The sequence below is a fragment of the Papio anubis genome, chromosome 11, assembly GCF_008728515.1.
Source record: "Papio anubis isolate 15944 chromosome 11, Panubis1.0, whole genome shotgun sequence".
Classification (NCBI taxonomy): Eukaryota; Metazoa; Chordata; class Mammalia; order Primates; family Cercopithecidae; genus Papio; species Papio anubis.
Window position 1 is genome coordinate 32,255,518 of NC_044986.1, and position 14,640 is coordinate 32,270,157.

The 14,640-nt window shown below is 51.4% G+C and overlaps 1 long non-coding RNA gene and 1 pseudogene across 1 annotated transcript; both read right to left on the minus strand.

The window, feature by feature from the left end:
* Positions 1-6,730: 6,730 nt before the first annotated feature.
* LOC103887692 lies at positions 6,731-8,702 on the minus strand. The gene is made up of 3 exons (XR_651908.3): positions 8,637-8,702; positions 8,024-8,144; positions 6,731-7,508 (listed from the first exon to the last, which is right to left on the minus strand). It is a non-coding gene; the product is annotated as an uncharacterized LOC103887692 (long non-coding RNA).
* Positions 8,703-11,639: 2,937 nt separating this feature from the next.
* Positions 11,640-11,719, minus strand: LOC116269642 (annotated as a pseudogene).
* Positions 11,720-14,640: the final 2,921 nt, after the last annotated feature.

A 14,640-nucleotide genomic window follows, 5' to 3' on the forward strand; every position in this document is an offset into this window, starting at 1 on the left:
CGTGCCCGCGTTGGTGGGGGCGCACCCCCCTTGCCGGTCGCTTTAATTACATTTGTTCTTGTCCTTCGTGAAGGCGAGACCTCGGTGCGGCCCGCGTGGGGGGTGGGAGGAGGCGCAGGCCAGGACTGCCTGGAGGGGGGCGCGGGGAATGGGAACGTGGGGAGCCCGGAAGGGGGGTGCTGTCAGCTTTTGCTCAGAAACGGATCAATAGTAAGAGATCTAATGGGCTAACTGCCAAGCAGGCGCACCGAGGCGCTGCCCCGCGGGGGCGGGAGGGGGTGGGCGAAGGACGAGAGAAAGGAACGGGGGTGGGAAAAGGAGTGAGGACGGGGAGGGGGGAAGGGCAGGAAGAGTGGAAGAAGTGGGGGGAGGAGAAAGAGAGAAAATAAAGAAGGGGAGAGAAGGAGAGCGGGAGCGGGAGGGCAGGAACAGGACAGGACAGTCCTCGTAGGGGCGTCTTTTCACAAGGGGGAGCCTTTCCTGGAGCTGCCAGACCCCGCAGCCGCCAGCCGCCCGGGCCTCAACTCTGTCATTGAGCCGCCAGAGGGCGGCGCGACCCTGTGCTCTCCCCGCGGATCTCAGGGTCTCCTCGCTCGGGCGAGAGTGACCGGTCGCCGCCGAAGATTGGTCCCTGCCCGGCGCCCTCTGCCCTCTCCCGGAGGGGTCCCGCGTGGCAGGGTGGGCGTAGGGCGACTCCCCTAGCTCCTGCCCCAAAGGAAGGAACCTTCTGGCTTTCCTGGTGTTGGTCCTGGCGCACTGGGACCCCAGAGCCCCGGGGAAGCGCCCAAAGGCTGGGTTACCCGGCCCAGGGCTGACCACTGTCCCCGGAAGACCCCCAAGGCCGCTGCCGACGCGGCGTGGAGGCGCTGGGAGATCTGGGCCTTCGCTGCCTGGCTGGGGAGCGTGGGCGAGTCTCCGCGACGTCCTGCGGGAAGCGTCCTGTGCTGGCTGCGCCGGCGCTAAGGAGGCCAGCCAGGGTCGCCAGGGATCAAAGCTATAGGACCCGGTTTTAACTCATTCGGTTCCTGGCCATTGACTGTCCTTTTCTCAGCTCTGGGGCCTCATCCCTTCCCAAACTAAGTTAGAAAATAAAATACAGCCCAACACCCTCAACGGGCAAGTTCTGCCACCCTGGAGAGGGAAGCCTGGTGGTGACAGCTCAGTGTTCTCGACCTGGGAGGACAGCAGAATTACTTGAGGGAGATTTTTAACATAAGCGTGTTTACCCGCACGCACGCATTGTAAGGAGCTTGTATGTACAGGCAGTGCTTTCTGGAAGCATGCCCGGTGTCAGAGCTCCCCAGATAACGCTGATACAGAGTCCCACATGAACATTACCTGAAGAAACTGCCTTGGGCAGGGGCGGGGGGGCACTAGGAATGGGAACCTGGGGATACCAGGAGTGGGGCACTGTCAGCTTTGGCTCCGAGTGGATCAATAATAGTACAAGATCTAATGGGCTACCTGCCAAGCGGGTACACTGAAAAAGTCACATATTTTTTCATGTTGGACTTGGTAACTCAGCCTGGGCTATTTGCCCTCATGAATGTGTCTGTGTGTCACTGCGTGTATATGTTGCTGGGTACCTGCGCCACTGGGTAAGCATTGTTTTGTGCGTCTTTTTGTGTGTGCAGATGTCACTGGGTATGCATCATCCGGTGTATCATTGATGTTATCATCAGCATTTACTGAGAGCACCTATTGTGTGTGTGTCATTGTACATGCCTGTCCTGATGAGAGTGAGTGCGGATCCTGGGGTGTGTTTGTGTTGTATTGAGCACATCTCTGTGGGCTCCATTGTGGGGCACAGCCATTGTCTCCATGTCATTGACAGTGTGTGCTGGCAAGAGCTCGTGACACAAATGGAACGAAGCTGATCTGCCCTAGAAGCGAAGGCGGCAATGACCTTCTTTTTCCAATTATATCCTGGTCAGAGGTGAGCGACCTCTCTCCACTGAGGCCACTTCTTGTCATGCAAACCGAGCAGAAGGATGGAGATTAGAGGAATGTGACCGAGTCACGTGTGAAAACAATCAGCTATCAATGGGCCCCGATCAATGCCCCAGATTATAGATGAGCCCAGGGCAAGCAGTCACTTTGGAGTTTTTCCCAAGAAGGCAAAAACACACAGCACACAGTCATACACGTCACACATCCCGAGAGACCCACAGCCTGGGGACAGGTAGGAAGTGGGTTGGGGAGAGCTGGGCAAATCAATGGCCACCCATTTTGAAGTGGTGGGCAACTGTTATTATTAGTAGGTGGTTATGTTGTTTTTGCTAAAGATGCAACCTTTATTCCGCTGGTAGCGGTAAGTATAAAACTTGTGTTTAGTGTTTTCTATTTTAAGTCCAGAGAGTTAGGACTCTTAAGTGGGTCACAGGAGGCAGTGTGGGGATTTGGAGGAAACTCATGTCAGGAATGGGAGCAATAGAGGGCTTGTATTGAGAGAGTGGCAAAGGAAAGTCTTTGGTCAGCTGTGGGCAGGGGGCAGGTGTGAAGCAGAGTGGCTCCTGGAGCCAGGGCACTTGTCCTTAGGACAACTTGAAACCAGGTTGTTGGGTGAGGGGGCTGAACTTCTGAAAGGCAGAGCCAGCCCTAACCAAAAATATGCTCCATGATAGCAGGAGAGCACCGGGCTTGGGGAGTAGCAGTCTCTGAAGGGCATGACCATGAGGGTCCTCATGAAGTGTGACTTGTCTTTGGAGACAGGTGGTGCAGGCACTTGAGGGGCTATAAGGATGAGCTGAGGGGGCCAGGACTGGGTCAGAACCTATAGGGTCAAGGGAGACCAATGAGAAGATGGAAGAGTTCTGGAAGGGCTGGAGGATCTCATCAGACCTGGCTCTGGATTCAGCTGAGCCTGCTTGTGGCCAGCAGTCAGTGTGGCTGAGTCTAGCACCCATGCTAGCCATGGCTGAGGCAAGGGGAAGGATCATGTCCTCTGTGCCCACTGGGGTGTGTCAGGCAGTCCTTGGAGGCCTTTAGTTGTCTTGGAATCCCTTTGGTGCACATTTATGGTTGTCCCACTTTGCCTCACCCTGTGGGAATGCCATGATGGGCAAGAAAGCCCTTAGAGAGCCTACAGTCTAATGTGGAACAAGGAACTTAAATAAAGACTTTACACTTTTTTTTTTTTTTTTGCTTTGGAGAAAGTAGTGTTGCATAAGCATATACTGCCTGGATCAAAATCCCAGCTGTGCCATTCGCCACCTAAAGTTTATGAATTCTCAGGCCCTCCTTTCCTCCATCTGTAAGATAGGGGTACCCAACCTCTTAGGATTGTTGTGCAAATCTTAGGAAAAGTCCTTAGAACAGGGCCTGGCCATGGTAACGTAAGTGTTGGCTCTCCTAGTCTTTCCTTCAGTTTTGTAGTACAGAGCCTTTGGAAAAGTCTCCCTCTTGGTGTTAGCAGAATTAAGGTGAATAAGGACTTAGTCACACCTTAGACAAGATAAGGGGGTGGTTAGAAGACCCTGAGAGGTTGGAGTGTGGTGTGGAGTAGAGGCAGGGAAGGGGCCAGCTTGGGGGTTTGGGAATCCTGGTGTGGGACTGATGGAGCAGTGAGATAGGTTCTTTCTAGGTAGGGCTGAGGGGGCATAGGACAGGAAGGCCCTCTGCAGAGCTCAGCACACTTAGGACAGTTCAGTGCTTCTAGCTTTGCCCCGTCTCCCTGGAGGGACAGCCCCTGCTAGAGCTGCTAGCCCATAGATGTCCAGTGGGGTTGCACGGGGAGGTGCCCACCACTACAGGATAAACTCCCTGGAGGGACACCACCTGCTGGAGGTGCTAGCCCATAGATGTCCAGGGGGGCTGCATGGGTAGGTGCCCACCACTAAAGGATAATCAGCACCTCCACTATCCTGAGATGGGCCTCTCTAAGCTTCCCTCTCCCGCCACTTGACCTCAGGACAGTAGCCCCCTCTGCTGGCCTCCGCAGAGCTAGACTGGGCTTGCCTTCACCGGTGTCCTTTCTTTCCAGCCGGCTCTGATATGAGATGAGAGGCCACGGCAGGCCCATTCTGTAGCCTGGGAGATTGAGGGCCAAAGGATCCCAGAATTAAGCCTACGTGTTTAACTAGACTCCAGTAACAACCGAGAGAGATCCACACAGATGGCTTAGCAAAATGGTTAAGTTGTAGGTTCTGCAAACAGAGTCCTGAGTTTGAAGCCCGATTCTGTCACTTCTTTTTTCTTTTTTTTGAGACAGAGTCTCGCTCTGTTGCCCAGGCTGGAGTGCAATGGTTGCTCACTGCAACCTCTGCTTCCCGGGTTCAAGTGATTCTCCTGCCTCAGCTTCCCAAGTAGCTGGGCCTATAGGCATACGTCACCATGCCTGGCTAATTTTTTTTGTATTTTTAGTAGAGACGGAGGTTTCACTATATTGGCCAGGCTGGTCTCGAACTCCTTACCTCAGGTGATCCGCCTGCCTCAGCCTCCGAAAGTGCTGGGATTACAGGCGTGAGCCACTGCGCCCGGCCTGATTCTGTCACTTCTTAGCTAGTATGAACTTAGGCATGTCGTGTAACTTGTGTGGCCCGTTTCCTCATCTGAAAATTGGGAACAACAATAACACCTACCTTGTGGGGTTGTTGTGAGGATCAGATAAGGTGGTGTCCTTTATAAAGTGTTTAGCACAGATTACCAAGTAAATGATCAACCAATGCTCCAACAATTTGCCAAAGTAAGAACTTCATGCTGTGGCAGGACTGGGAGCCTCTAGGGGTCTTAGCCCTTGACTATGGACTTCTGGGGACCTCACTGTCCCTGGTTTGTTTATTCAAATCCCATTGCACCAAATGGCTGAGCAGCTGCCAGAGCTGCTGTTTCTTTATGGGACTAGGTGGGAGGGATGAAATGGGGAAACCTTGGTTACTGTCCAGGGAACAAAGGGTTAAGGCAGGTGAAGGGTGCTGGCATGGGAGTGGGTCACCCCCTCACCTTCCAGTGATTATTCTCCTCTCCAGGTGTTTTTGTGGCTTTTTTCCCCTCCCTTGGTGTGGGAGTGGGGGCTGCTAGGTCCACTTCGGGCTTAGTTATTGTTTTAATTTTGGTGCTGGCTCCCTGGTGCCTGGAGTGGATAATGAAAGAGGAAAAGAGAGGTCAGGGTGGTGCCCAGGCAGCAGATTTCTGCCCGTCAGCCTGGGCCAGGGCGGGTGGGGAAGTGGCGGGGGGAGTGTTAAGTTAATATCAATAAAGCAACTGGAGTCTCAGAAGTGAGGAGCTGCAGAGGCAAGCACAATGTCTTTGTGCTAAGGGAGCCTGAAGGGGCACTTTGCCTGTCCACCATGAATTCTTAAAATGGGGCTGGGCAGGGGGCAGGAGTCCAGTGAGCACACAGGCTGGGTGGGCGCAGCTCAGTGGCAGAGGAGTGACAGTGAAATGAGGGAGGACCTGAGCAAAGAATGAGTCTCCACTCTGTCTCATGCTCAGGCTGTTCGCCAGCTTTTCCTTCTGCATTGCCCTGTGTCTGTTCAACCCCATACAGGGCGGACTTGAGGGGGCCATGCTGTGGGGTTATTGGAGATGGTGATAGATAGAAAAGAGAAGCAGGAAAGTAAAGGGGTTGAGATGACAAGCTTTGCTGTCAGACAGACTTGGGTTCCTGGCCAAGTTCTGCTTATTGACTGTGTGACATTGGGCAAGTTACTGAACCTTTCTGGGCCTCAGATTGCTGTTCTGTAAGATGACACTAATAGGGATGCCAGCTTTGCAGGGTCATTAACATTGTACTAAGTGAATTCAGCACAGCGCCTGGCATGCAGTGAGCACTCAATACATGCTAGCTACCCTGTGAAACCTGTTTCCTCAGCTGTAAAATGGGGATATCCGTTGTAACTTCCCCATAGGGGTCTTATGGGGAGCAAATTAGATAAAGCCTGTAAAGTGCTTAGCACAATTCCTAGTACATAAATAAGCCCTCAATACATGTTAGCTGTCGTTATTATATTATTTTTATCTTTATTATTCCCTGCTGTCTTGGAACTGGTGATTTAGTTGAGGAGACTGAGGCCAGACCACTACCTTGGCTATCTGAGGTATTTGGCTCCTATCAAAAGGGCTTTCTGAAGCCCAACCCAACATGGAGAATAGTTCTGGTATTTCTTTCACAATCCTGTGGACAGACAGAAAGTCCCCAGGAGCTGAGATGACTGCTGGATATGCAAGAGAATGCAACCCACTTGCGCAACCACATTTGGCTCCAGGAGAAGTGTGCCAGCAGCATGGCTGTCCATGGGTGGGCCAAGAGCCTCACTCTGACCCCCACCCCAAAGTTGAAGACTGTGGGCTGGATGAGGGCGCTCACCTGTTTTCCTGTGGGGAGGCTCAGTGGGCACGTCGGAGAGAATGTGGATCTCAAAAAACCCCCACCCTATCCCATCCCTTCTCCTCCAATTCCTCTTCCTCTCTCCAGTCTGGGGGTGGGGGTGGGGACTGAGCAGATCGGAAAAGGAGGGTAGTTAATGCTTCCCACTTGACCTTTCTTTCCACCACCCCCCACCCCCACCCCCAGCGGGCGGGCAGGCTGAGGAGATGAATGGGGTAGAGGGCACGATTTTCACATTAATGGCAGCATATGTTGTGTTTATTGACACTGCAGGGTCGGTGCTTGTGGTGGTTGTGGTAGGGGGGTGCCTAGGAGGCCACAGGCAGGAGGGGGCAAGGGAAAGAGGAGGCAGAGGGGAAGGTTGCCGGCGGGTGGGGAGGGGGAGAGGGAAGGGAGCCTGGGGCCTGGGGGGAGGGAGGCAGGAACAATATTGTTGCAGGAGCACACCAGGTGCTCGCTGTCAGCCCGAACAAAAAGGAAGAGTCAGCAACTCTTGAGGGGGGGTGGTGAGGAGGCGGGAGCCACCGCCTGCTCCAGCCTCGCAGCTCCAGCCTTGCAGCCTCTCCCCGTTAACCCCTGCTCTGCCATGCAGCTCAAGAGGGGAGCGGCATCTGGGGCTCTCCCCAACCCCAGAAGCTGCCCCCACCCAGCCCAGGAGCTCCCCACAGTCCTGGTCTCCTCAGAACCATTACATGCCTTTAGTCACCTGGAAGATGCGGCTGTCTCTGGAGTGGGCAGTGGCAGGGCTTGCCTTTGCCTTCCCCAAAGCCTGAAGGAAAAGAAGCCCCTCTCTCTGTTCCACCCTTTCCATAACAGTTGGGCTTATGTGGTCCTTAGGAGTTGGCAAACCACAGTGGCAGGGCCAATGACCTTGGGCTTCTGAAGGCAGCTGTGGGTGGAGGGATGTGAAGAAGGGATGAAAAGGGAGTGGGGGTCCTCTGCTGGATGTGGCCTGTACAGACCCCCACAGTTTCTCTCTCTCTGCCCTGGCTACCGACTCCTTGCCTCCTGGATGTCTTCCCAGAGTCCTCTTTCCTGTTCCCAGAGTCCTTTTGCCTGAGACAGTGGGAGGAGGAGGAGATGGTCACACGGTCTGTTCTGTAGACATGGCTCTCAGTTGACTAAGAAGACTGGGTTCGTTGAGTTAGCCTGGAAAGCGCTGGAGGCCCATCCTAGAATACTCAGGTGTGAGGAAGATAGATGGCAAATGAGTTGCCCACCCTGGAACCCCATTCTGGGGGTCTGGGAGGGCCTCCTGGGTTCCTGGCTGGGGAGCAGAGCAGAGCTGCAGGTGATGTCTACAGCTGTCACCGTACCCTTCCCTGCCTCCCTTCCTCTTCCTGCAAAGCCCTGCGTGGAAGCAAGGTACTTAGGACTGCTTGGACGAGCTTCTCCAATTCTCTTTGCTTGTAGCTCCTATAGGGCTGGGAGGTTATTATGTAGGGGAGGATGGGAGGGAGAGTCCTCCCAGGAGAGGGGATTGACTCTTTTCAATCCAAAGAGTCAAGAGGCTTCCACATCTAACCCTGAAGGTTGGTCTTTTCCAGTGTGTGATCTGACATTCTGGAGCCTTCAACTCTCGTTCTAGAGTCCATATCTTGGTCACGCTAGACGCTGGACGAGGGTGCTAGTTCCCCACCCTTGCACAGGGGGCGGGGCCCATAGAGGGGAAGGGTGTCCTTTCCGTATACTCACCTCCCGCCCCATCTCTGTCTGGCCACTTGAGTATAGGCGCAAAGGCCCCGGTGGATCTCCTTACCCAGGGCTGGAGGCGAGGCAGGCACGCCGGCCTGGAACCCTCCTCAACACCCTCATCCTGCAGACAGTCAGGGCCAACTCGCGGTGCGAAGCCCGGGGGCAGACCTGGCCGCGCCGCGCCCCTCGCCGCTCGCCTCCCGGCTCCTCCCCGGGCTCCGGGCCCGGTCCGCACCCCCCTTTCGCGGCCCTCTTGCCGGGCTCCAGCTGTGCGCGGAGCGGTCCCCGGCTCGGCTCCAGCTCTTCAATGGCCCTGCTCCCCCATTACCCTGATGTCGGCCCCTCTCCCCCTCGGCTTTATCGGCTCTCAGCCGGCTCCGCCAGGGTAATGAGGGCCCTCCTAATTACCATTGCAGAAACTCCACTTACATTAACAGCTCCATCCGAGGAGCGGCAACATCTGCTGTGCGCAGGCAGGCGCCCCTCCCCCGCCCCTCGCTCCCTGCGCCCCTCTTTCCCGGTCCTCTCCCCCGACCCGCCTTTCCACCCTCTCTGGCCCTTCTCTCCCACCCTTCTCCCCTTCTAATCTCTTCCCTTTTCATGCCTTCCCTACCAACGTGGCAGCCAGATCCTTTTCCACTTCAGCATCCCAGGATGAGAGAGATCCACACGGGCACAGGGCCCCAGAGATACTGAAAGGAGGAGACACTCAGAGGGGCTGGGCCAGAACTCCAAGAGACCCATAAACTCAGGATCCCAGAAACACAGCCAGACAACCCAGGAACAAATAGAAAGTGGTAGCAGCAGAGACTGGGAAAGAGATGGGCTGTGGAATGGGGCAAACTGCCGGCGTGTGTGTGTGGGGGGGTGGGGGGGGTGGGGGGGGTTCTGACCTCTATCGGTGTGCAAAGGTATGCATAGCATGCATATGTGTGTGTGCACATGTATCATGGACTTTGCATGCTCATTTACTTAAGCATCATGCATATGTGTGCATGTCAGTGTATCTTGCATATGTATCTTGTGTACGTATATGAGTACATCTATTATGCATTTGCATCATGTGTGCAATAATACATACTTGTCGATATGTATCCATGTGTTTGCATTTTGCAAATGTGTATCTGTGTATATGCATATACTTGTCTTTCATATATGTAATTGTGTATGTGTATCATTCAAGTGTGACTTGTGTACCTGTATGACCCAGGTTCAAAGTTATGTGTGCACCACGTGTAAATGCATATGTGCCTCTGGGTTTGTTTGCATCTCTGTATGCATGCCTATGCATGTGTGTATCATCTGTGTAATTATTTGATGAGAGAGGGAGCATGTGTGTCTTCCTGCTCCATGGGGGATGACAGGCAGTTGGGAAGACGCTGAGCCCATTTTATCTGAGGTTAACAGGGGTCACATTTCACTCCTGGAAGTCCCCCACCCTCCTCCCCACCCCATACAATTAAGCCTCAGTGTGGTGGAAAGACAGCCAGCAGACATTAAGAAAGGTCAACAGTATTATCGGCTCCTAATCCAATTAGTTACTGTTTATTTGGGAATCTAGCTCCAAGTCAGCTTCTAGGGAGGAGGCCTGGGATAAAGGAGGGCATTTCATGGGATGAGCTGAAAGAAACTAAGACGGCCATGGCTGCAGATGGCAGGAGCTGTCCCCAAAGCATTGCCAGATAATGCACCTCCCACTGCCTGTTTTGAAGCTGGGTAGGGGTGGGGGTGGGCCTGTGCTTCACAGGAGGGGCTGAGACCTGGGGTTTCATCTCCAGAGATTGGAGTATAAAGGAAGGGGAGTTCTGTCCCTCACTTTGAGAGACTTACTGCCTCTTTCCAGTGCTGGGATCTCTAGCAGATGGACTGAGGTGGGCAGGCTGCTTTGGGGCTGTGGGCAGGTCCCCTTGGGATGGGAGAGGAGGAGATGTTGGGAAATGCACTATTAGCTTTTGAAGCCACTTCATTAATCCTGCCCTCTATTTTATTTCCCTTTTTCTCTTCCCACATCCTTTTCTGAGCCCTAGCCCTCTACTCACTCCCACCTCCATACCAGGACATGCAAGGACCCTAGCTTAGTCCCGTAGGGTCCCCATTACTGAGTATAAAGAGTGGAAGAGACCTAGAACTTGGCCTTGTGGCCTTGGATAGGGAGTGCCCCAGGAACTGAGGTCCCTGGGCAGAGGGGAATTGGTGGGTTGGTCTTTGCCCTGCTCTGACCTCTCAGAGATGGACAGTACCCTGGGATACCAGCGATGGGGGAAAGTACTAACAGGAGGGAGAGAGTTGGCTGCTGGATTCTCAGACCAGATCCCAGGGGGATCTTCATGAGCTCAGCAGTTACAGTTCTGCAGGAACTGACCATCCCCACAAGCAGACCATCCCTACATGCAAATCAGAGTGACAGTCTTTCACTTGTTTCTTACAGTTAAGTGCATAGGCCTGAGCCCTTAGGAATCAGACTTCTTGCTCTTCCTGGTTCTAGTAGCTTCCTCTCAAGACAGAAACCCCTCATAATTTGCTTTCTTCTCATTGCCTTTTCCAAGCACATATTCATGAAAACACATACAAACACACTTATGAACCTGCCTCTGAAACTCCAGGCCAGAGAAGACCAGGGAGTGAAGACAGTGGCAGTGGTCCTTATTTAAGGACTTACAATGGATCTAGGTGCTTTATAGACTTCCCTGAAGGGTGTTTCCCACTTTCATCCTCCAAAAGGTAACTACGGTGATGATCATACTGTAACAATAATGATGATCATACGTATTTTTACCCCAGCTGTTCTCACCCTTAGCTGAGCATTGAAGCTTTTTAAAAATGTACATACCCAGGCCTCACCCTAGATCATGCCAATCTGGATCTTCAGGGCTAGGTCCCTGGAATCCATATATTTTAGAAAGTTCCACAGATGGTGGTTATGGTTAAATAATTCCATCAATCTACAAATTAAAATTTACAAATGGTAAAGCACTGCCTCTCATTCTCTCATTAGCCAGGGCAGTATTATTATCTCCATTTTACACATGAGGAAACTGAGGCCCAATTGATTAATAGTGGTGCTTTGGCTGGGTGCGGTGGCTCATGCCTGTAATCCCAGCACTTTGGGAGGCCGACGTGGGCAGATCACCTGAGCTCAAGAGTTCAAGGCCAGCCTGGCCAACATGGTGAAACCCCAACTCTACTAAAAATACAAAAATGAGCCAGGCATGGTGGCGGGTGGTTGTAATCCCAGCTACTTAGGAGGCTGAGGCAAGAGAATGGCTTGAACCTGGGAGGCAGAGGTTGCAGTGAGCTGAGATCGCGCCACTGCACTCCAACCTGGGCAACAGAGCAAGATTCCGTCTCAAAACAAACAAACAAACAAACAGTGGTGTTTCCTTCCTTCCTTCCTTCCTTCCTTCCTTCCCTTCCTTCCTTTTCTCCCTCCCTCCCTTCCTTCCTTCTTTCTTTCCTTCCTTGTTTTACTTCCTTCCTTTTCTTCCTTTTCTCCTTTCTTTCCTTCTTCCCTCTCTTCCCTCCTTTTTTCCCTCCTTCTTTCCAAAAACAAGATCTCCTGATTGCAACTAAATCTAGTTAGTCACTGGAATTTATTTACTCATTTATTTTAAAATCTATTATAATTCAGCGCTCTACATATTCAGAGAAACTTATCTAGTAATGAACTAAAGAAATGATCCCTAAAAGTACAGTCTTATTTGCTGGAATTTAGAACACCTGAATGGGCCTGCCCTGATGCAAGAGCTCCCTCCTTTGTGTTGTCTGCTCCCAAGCACAGCTTCTTCATGGACACCAATTCATTTAATTTAATAAGCCTTCTTAAGCTCTTATTTAAGCACTACGGAGCATCTCAGAGGAGAAAGGCAAGGCTCTTGCTCCCTACTGTGTGGCAGATGAGGGGCTAACGGGCTTTTGTTGTCAGAGGATTCTGCAAAAAATATAAATAAATCATCATCACGTCTGCTGAAATGGTTAAAATTAAAAAGGCTAGGTGGGGGCTGGGCGCAGTGACTCACACCTGTAATCCCAGCACTTTGTGAGGCCGAGTTAGGCAGATCACCTGAGGTCGGGAGTTTGAGACCAGCCTGACCAACATGGAGAAACCCCATCTCTACTAAAAATACAAAATTAGCTGGGCATGGTGGTGCATGCCTGTAATCCCAGCTACTCGGGAGGCTGAGGCAGGATAATCGCTTGAATCCGGGAGGCGGAGGTTGCGGTGAGCCGAGATTACACCGCTGCACTCCAGCCTGGGCAACAAAGGTGAAACTCCATTTCAAAAAAAAAAAAAGAGCTAGGTGGGGCATGGTGGCTCATGCCTATAATCCCAGCATTTTGGGAGGCCAAGGAGGGTGGATCACTTGAGGCCAAGCATTCAAGACCAGCCTGGCCAACATGGCCAAACCCCATCTCTACTAAAAAATACAAAAATTAACTGGGTGTGGTGGCACATGTCTGAAATCCCAGTTACTTGGGAGGCTTAGGCAGGAGAATTGCTTGAACTCAGAAGGCGGAGGTTGTAGTGAGCCAAGATTGTGCCACTGCACTCCAGCAACCTGGGTGACAGAGCAAGACTCTGTCTCAGAATAAATAAATAAATAAAAATAAATAATAAAAAGACTGGCTGGGCACTGTGGCTCACACCTGTAATCCCAGCACTTTGGTAGGCCAAAGTGGGATCACCTGAGGTCAGGAGTTCAAGACCAGCCTGGCAGACATGGCAAAACCCCATCTCTACTAAAAATACAAAGTTAGCTAGGTGTGGTGGCATATGCCTGTGATCCCAGCTATTTGAGAGGCTGAGGCACGAGAATCACTTGAACCAGGGAGGTGGAGGTTGCAGTAAGTCAAGATTGTGCCACTGTACTCCAGCCTGGGTGACACAGTGAGATTCTATCTCAAAAAATAAATAAATAATAAAAAGACAGACAATATTGGAGCAACTAGAACTCACCCACATTGCTGGAAGTGTAAGTTGGTAGCATCTCTAGACAACTCTTTGGAAGTAACCACTAAAGCTAATGTATGTGTATTCTACAACTCAGCAAATCTACTCCTGCATACATGTGCTCATGAGAATGAATACTTATATTCAGCAAAAGTCAAATACAAGGATGGTCACAGCAGCTGATTTTGTACTAATCCCAAATTGGGACAACCCAAATGTCTATCAACAACAGAATGGATAAGTACATTTTGGTATATTTCCATAGAGGAATTCTACAAAACAAGGAAAGACAATGGACTACTGGAAAATGCAATAATGTAGGTAAATCTCAGAGATACAGTATTATATGAAATAAGGTGGACACAAAAGGTGTATATTGTATGCTTCATTTATATAAGTTTCAATAACAAGGCTCTATATGATACCTCAAACTTGTAATCCCAGCACTTTGGGAGGCTGAGGCAGGCAGATTGCTTGAGCCCTGGAGTTTGAGAACAGCCTGGACAACATGGTGAAACCTCATCTCTACAAAAAAAAAAAAAAAATAGGACACAGAAAAATTAGCTGGGCATGGTGGCACACACCTGTAGTCCCAGCTACTCGGGGAGGCAGAGGTGGGAGGATCACTTGAGCCCAGGAAGTCAAGGCTGCAATGAGTTGTGATTGTACCACTGCACTCCAGCCAGAGCAACAGAATGAGACCCTGTCTCAAAAAAAAACAAAAAACAAAAAAAGCTTCAATAACAAGCAAAAAAAATATATTGTTTTTTTCGAGACAGAGTCTCACTCTATTGCTCAGACTGGAGTGCAGTGGCGTAATCTTGGTTCACTGCAACCTCTGCCTCCCGGGTTCAAGTGATTCTCATGCTCCAGCCTCCCAAGTAGTTGGGATTGCAGGCCTGCGCCACGACGCCTGGCTTATTTTTGTATAATTTGTAGAGATGGCTAATTTTTGTATACTTCGCCATGTTATCCAGGCTGGTCTCCAACTTCTGAGCTCAGGTGATTCGCCTGCCTCAGCAACCCAAAGTGCTGGAATTACAAGTGTGAGCCACTGCGCCTGCCCAATAACAAGCAAAATTAATCTATGATGATATAAATTAGAATAGGAGGTACTGGAGGCCGGGAGTGGTGGCTCACGCCTGTAATCCTAGCACTTTGGGAGGACGAGGTGGGCTGATCACGAGGTCAGGAGATCAAGACCATCCGGGCTGACACAGTGAAACCCTGTCTCCGCTAAAAATGAAAAAAAAAAAAAAAAAAAATTAGCCGGGCATGGTGGTGGCAGGTGCCTGTAGTCCCAGCTACTCGGGAGGCTGAGGCAGGAGAATGGGGTCAACCCGGGAGGCAGAGCTTGCAGTGAGCCGATATCACACCACTGCACTCCAGCCTGGGCGATAGAGTGAGACTCTGTTTCAAAAAAAAAAAAAAAGAATAGGAGGTAGTGGATTTTCCAATAAAGGATTTCTTAAGGCATAAAAACTTGTTTTAGCCATTGCTCACGCCTGTAATCCCAGCACTTCGGGAGACCAAGGTAAGTGAGTTGCTTGAGCCTAGGAGTTCAAGACCAGCTTGGGCAACGTGGTGGAACACTGTGACCACATGTGGCATGTGCCTGTAGTCCTAACTACTGGTGAAGTTGAGGTGGGAGGATGAGCTGACCAGGGAG